A 6,000-nucleotide genomic window follows, 5' to 3' on the forward strand; every position below is an offset into this window, starting at 1 on the left:
TTTTCACGAAAAAAACGCGTTTTTTTTCTTTCGTGAAAGTCATGGTTTTTTTTTCGCAAGAGGCACGATTGTTCTTTAGCGAGAGTCACGGCCATGCCTTTCGAAAACGAAAAAAACGCATTTTCTATTTTTTTTTCTTTCGCGAGAGTCACGGTTTTGCTTCCGCGAGAGGCACGGTTGTGCTTTCGCGAGTCACGGCCGTGCCTCTCGGAAAGGAAAAAACAAAACGTGTTTTCTGTTTTTTTCTTTTGCGAGAGTCACGGTTTTGCTTCCGCGAGAGGCACGGTTGTGCTTTCGTGAGAGTCACGGCCGTGCCTCTCATAAAGGGAAAAAATACGCGTTTTCTGTTTTTTTTTTCTTTAGCGAGAGTCACGGTTTTGCTTCCGCGAGAAGCACGGTTGTACTTTCGCGAGAGTCACGGTCGTGCATCTCGGAAACAAAAAAACACGTTTTCTGTTTTTTTTCCTTGCACGAGAGTCACGGTTTTGCTTCCACAAGAGGCATGGGTGTGATTTCGCGAGAGGCACGGGCGTGCCTCTTTCGGAAAGGGAAAAAACCGTGCTCCCGGTTCGGTTTTTTCACCAGGTATTTTCGTCCTGTTTGTTCATGAAAAAAAAAGTTCGTCAAAATCTATCAACATGGGATTTAGTTTTGAAGATCTCGACGCGAGGAATCCAATGATGAAAACGGTTCGAGTTTTAGATGCACGGTTTAAAAGATAAAACATTTTGAATAAACGGGTCTACGAAAAAAGGGAAAACTCACAGGTTGTGACAAGTGGCGCGCTGCATGTGCACCACTTGTCACAACCTGGAAAAGTTGAGTGTTTTTTACAACGAGTATTCCTTAATTAGTGATTTCGCAATGATACCCTAGAAGCACAAAATCATGCAACTATGTAGTGTATGGCTATTGCATTGCAGCACACAAATCCACAGGTAATTATATAGTGGGATTCCATAGAACCTGTACCCATCTTCTATCATGATGGACTCGCACGCTTGGCGTATGGACATCTTGTTCAGGAGATAAAAGCTTTGATGACCGTTAGAGAGTTTGTTCCTCAGAAACTTAGTAGGAATCAAAATAGAGTGGCCGATCAATCGGCAAATTATAGTCACACGAACCGTACCACACTTGTGTGGTTGCACCGACTACGATGTATTGAGGATCTTTTGGCTGTAACTCTATAACCATCGAATAAAACTATATTTTCTTTGCAAAGACAAAAAGGAAAAAAGGTGTCGGGTGGTTTTCATGGTATATATAAGGTTGTAGCAAGTGTTGCCGATTTTTTTTGTTTTTCTTTCTTTTCTGTGTTTCTCTACCAGTTCTATTAGTTCTCCTTTTGATTATTTTTCATGTTTTTCTTCTTTTCTTGTTTGTTTTTCTTTTTTCATTTCTTTTTCTCTCTTTTATTTTTCACATTTTAATTCATGAACATTTTTCAAAAATCATGAAACTCTTCTAAATTCATGGACACTTTTAAAGTTTGTGAACATCTTCAAATTTGTGAACATTTTTTCAACATCAAAAACTTTGTTTGAAATGCAAGATTTTTTTAACTCATGATTATTTTGAAAATTGATTTTAATTTGAACACTTTTCTATATTGAGATTGTTTAAAATTTCGTGAACACCTTCCGATTTAATGAACCTTAAAGTTATAGCTGTTTTTTTTTGAGCTAGCAGTGGGGCAAGCAAAAAAAAGAAGCAAAGTGAGCGAGAGCTTCATGGGCCTACCATGTGAATGTTATAGGAGCAATTCCACGATCTCAGCATGCAATAGGAGCTCTCAAGAGGCTTAGAGCAACTCCAGCAGATCCCGCATCCCGCCCCGACCCGTAAAATAACCTTCAAAATACGGGCTGGGGCGGAAAAACCAGCCCAATCAGACCCTGGCCGCATCTCGCCCCGGCCCGCAAAATTTTTTAAGGGGCGCGGCAAAATCCCGAGCCAACCCGGGAAAACACGGGTTTCCCCCTCGCGGCTGCGGTGCCCTGCATATAAGCGGAAGCGGTTGGTGGGGGGGGGGGGACATTTCATCCCGCGCTTTCTTCGACCAACCACCCCTCCTCTCCTCCCTCGCGCCGCGCCCAAGATCCCGGCGAAAGCAACCGGCAGGAGCACGCCGGAAAGCCGCCACGGGCACGAGGCTTCCCTTCCCTTCCCCCCTGTGTCGGCGGGCCGCCGGATTTTGCAGATCTGCGGCACTTCATCGCGGGCCGTCGGATTTGGCTTTTCTGGCCGACGGTTGCTGCCCCAAGCGATGAAGTGGTCGGGGAGCCTCTCCCGCAGCCCAAGCAAAGGTGCGTTGCCGCATGTAGGTACTGCTTCGTCCGCCCATCCCCGCCGAAGGTTTGCGGGCATGGATTCGTCCGGCCGTCCACCGGGCTCGGCGCTCGCGCAACGTCTTTGTGGCTTGCCGATGCCGCTCATAGAGTGCGACGACTGCACGCGGAAAGTGCTGCGGCTCACTTCAGGCACGCCGAAACACCCCGGATGGGTGTTCTTCAAATGCGAAAACGACGGGGTACATGCACTTGTGGTAGCTCATTTTGATAGCTCATTATTTGGTTCAATTGCGGTAGCTCATTTTGAACATGCTCACTCATGTGTGTAGGAAGATCGATGCTCATTTTGATTTTGGGAAGGCGAATACATTGATTTGTTGATAGAAAGAAACATAATAGACGTTGACGCACTCCTTAGAAGAATCGAAGAATGCGGCTGCATGTGCAACTAGAGGGGAACCAACGTCTACCTCTTTCGAACCAAAGATGAAGAAAGAAGAATGCAAAATCACGAATCCGCAGATCAACAATGAATGCATGGAGAAGATATTAGTCCAACTAGTGGGAGCAGTTATGGAAGTTGGAAATCTTTTAAAATGCATACTTGTGGTTCTTGTTTTCTTTGGTCTTACTATTCTAGTAAAGATTTGGTGATGTCTTATCTATCCAATATTGTTGAAAAACCAAAGAAATGCATTATGTTGGATCAAATTAAGGTGCAAATTTAGATTTTCCGGGTCAGGACGAGCTGCGCCAGATCAGACCCCGCAAAACCGACCAGTAAAAAAGCATATTCCGCGAATATCCTTTTTTACGGGTCTGTTATGCGGGGTCTGCATCTGCGGCCGTCCGCGTCGGCCCGCAAAAGCGGTTTTGCGCGAACTGCAAACGCGTTTTGCGGGCCGGCGGGATGCGGGGTCTGCTAGAGTTGCTCTTACACATCAGTTGACACCAGGGCTAAAACATGCCAGGACAACACAACATGCACTGACCAACACCACTATGCTCTCAAAACAAATGTCGTATCCAACAACAACTCAACACGATATAGAAATAAAATAACAATGCTAGAAACATAACTAAAACACAACGCTACACATATAAAACCAGACTAAACAACCGACCGCGATAACCTGCTAGAGAAAACAGATGTTAATCTCGTGAGTGAAGAACGGCGCGGTGAAGCGCACGTTAGCCTCTTATAGTATGCATATATCACTACAAGAAACTTGTTAATACATGACAGTCCTGGTCCGTCACAAATCAGCCAAAAACTGTCATGCGTACCCACCCATGACGGATCTGAAATCCATCATGTATATCGCGTCATAATTTGACATCAGACGTTCCATGACGGATCTTGGCCGTCAAGGATCTGCCTTAGGCCCGCCAAGCCCAAACTAGGCTGTGACGGAAAAGACCGTCACCGATTTACATGACGTGGCTACAACGTGGGGCATCTACCTGGATCTGACGTGGAGGATAACATGGCCCATGTTGTATCCAGCCCAATTAGGAATTTGGCCCAATATTTTTGGTGGACAGTCCAACGCCTTTAGCCTACCTATTTTTCAGTCCAACCCAATAGCACCTTTTTTTGTCCAGCCTATTTTCTCGATGCAACAGACTTTACAGTAGGACAACCAAATTATATTGATTCAAAAATAGCAGTTGCTCACATGAAAATACAGAGATCCAACAATCTAGTCTGATATGAAAAAACAAAGCTGAATATCAAAACATTACAAGCATATCTAGAAAGCGCTATAAGCATTTAAAAAAAAGAGTAACATGACTTCAAAGAAAATGCACTACTAGCAGATTTTTAATCTGCAATACTACATCACGACTTCAGGGCAGTTATCCGAACCAAAATAATTCCCACTGAAAAGCTTCAATCTCCAATAACATGCCAAACCTGCATAAACCAAAACACATACAAAATTATATTAAGTTATAAAAGCCAGCCCCCAAATGAATGCAGAGTAATAATAATATTAGTTGACTTTCCAAGCAATCATCTTTTGGACACACCACTACTATATTAAGGTACTGTTGGGGAACGTTGCAGAAAACAAAAATTTTCCTACGGTTTCACCAAGATCCATCTAGGAGTTCATCTAGCAACGAGTGATTAGATGCATCTACGTACCTTGTAGATCGCGAGCGGAAGCGTTCAAAGAACGTGGATAAGGGAGTCGTACTCGACGTGATTCGAATCACCGAAGATCCTAGCACCGAACGGACGGCACCTCCGCGTTCAACACACGTACGGAACAGCCACGTCTCCTTCTTCTTGATCCAGCAAGGGGGAAGGAGAGGTTGAGGGAGATGGCACCAGCAGCAGCACGACGGCGTGGTGATGATGGAGCTGCAGTACTCCGTCAGGGCTTCGCCAAGCGCTATGGAAGAGGAGGAGGTGTTGGAGAGGGAGAAGGAGGCAACCAAAGGCGTGGGGTGAAAGCCCTCCTTCCCCCACTATATATAGGAGGGCCAAGGGGGGGGCGCCGGCCCTAGGAGATCCAATCTCCTAGGGTGGGGCGGCGGCCAAGGTGGGTTTCCCTCCCCCCCAAGGCACCTAGGAGGTGCCTTCCCCTCCTAGGACTCTTTCCCCTTGTAACCCTAGGCGCATGGGCCTCTTGGGGCTGGTGCCCTTGGCCCATGTAGGCCAAGGCGCACCCCCTACAGCCCATGTGCCCCCCCGGGATAGGTGGCCCCACCGGTGGGCCCCCGGGACCCTTCCGGTGGTCCCGGTACAATACCGATAACCCCGAAACTTGTCCCGATGGCCGAAATAGTACTTCCTATATATAATTCTTTACCTCCGGACCATTCCGGAACTCCTCGTGACGTCCGGGATCTCATCCAGGACTCCGAACAACATTCGGGTTACTGCATATACATATCCCTACAACCCTAGCGTCACCGAACCTTAAGTGTGTAGACCCTACGGGTTCGGGAGACATGTAGACATGACCGAGATCGCTCTCCGGTCAATAACCAACAGCAGGATCTGGATACCCATGTTGGCTCCCACATGCTCCTCGATGATCTCATCGGATGAACTACGATGTCGAGGATTCAAACAACCCCGTATACAATTCCCTTTGTCAATCGGTATGTTACTTGCCCGAGATTCGATCGTCGGTATCCCAATACCTCGTTCAATCTTGTTACCGGAAAGTCACTTTACTCGTACCGTAATGCATGATCCCGTGACCAGACACTTGGTCACTTTGAGCTCAGTATGATGATGCATTACCGAGTGGGCCCAGTGATACCTCTCCGTCATACGGAGTGACAAATCCCAGTCTCGATCCGTGTCAACCCAACAGACACTTTCGGAGATACCTGTAATGCACCTTTATAGTCACCCAGTTATGTTGTGACGTTTGGTACACCCAAAGCACTCCTACGGTATCCGGGAGTTACACGACCTCATGGTCAAAGGAAAAGATACTTGACATTGGAAAAGCTCTAGCAAACGAACTACACGATCTTGCGCTATGCTTAGGATTGGGTCTTGTCCATCACATCATTCTCCTAATGATGTGATCCCGTTATCAATGACATCCAATGTCCATAGCCAGGAAACCATGACTATCTGTTGATCAACGAGCTAGTCAACTAGAGGCTTACTAGGGACATATTATGGTCTATGTATTCACACGTGTATTACGATTTCCGGATAATACATTTATAGCAT

This window comes from Triticum urartu, chromosome 1A (genome assembly GCF_056163025.1).
Source record: "Triticum urartu cultivar PI428250 chromosome 1A, HENAU_Tu73, whole genome shotgun sequence".
Lineage (NCBI taxonomy): Eukaryota > Viridiplantae > Streptophyta > Magnoliopsida > Poales > Poaceae > Triticum > Triticum urartu.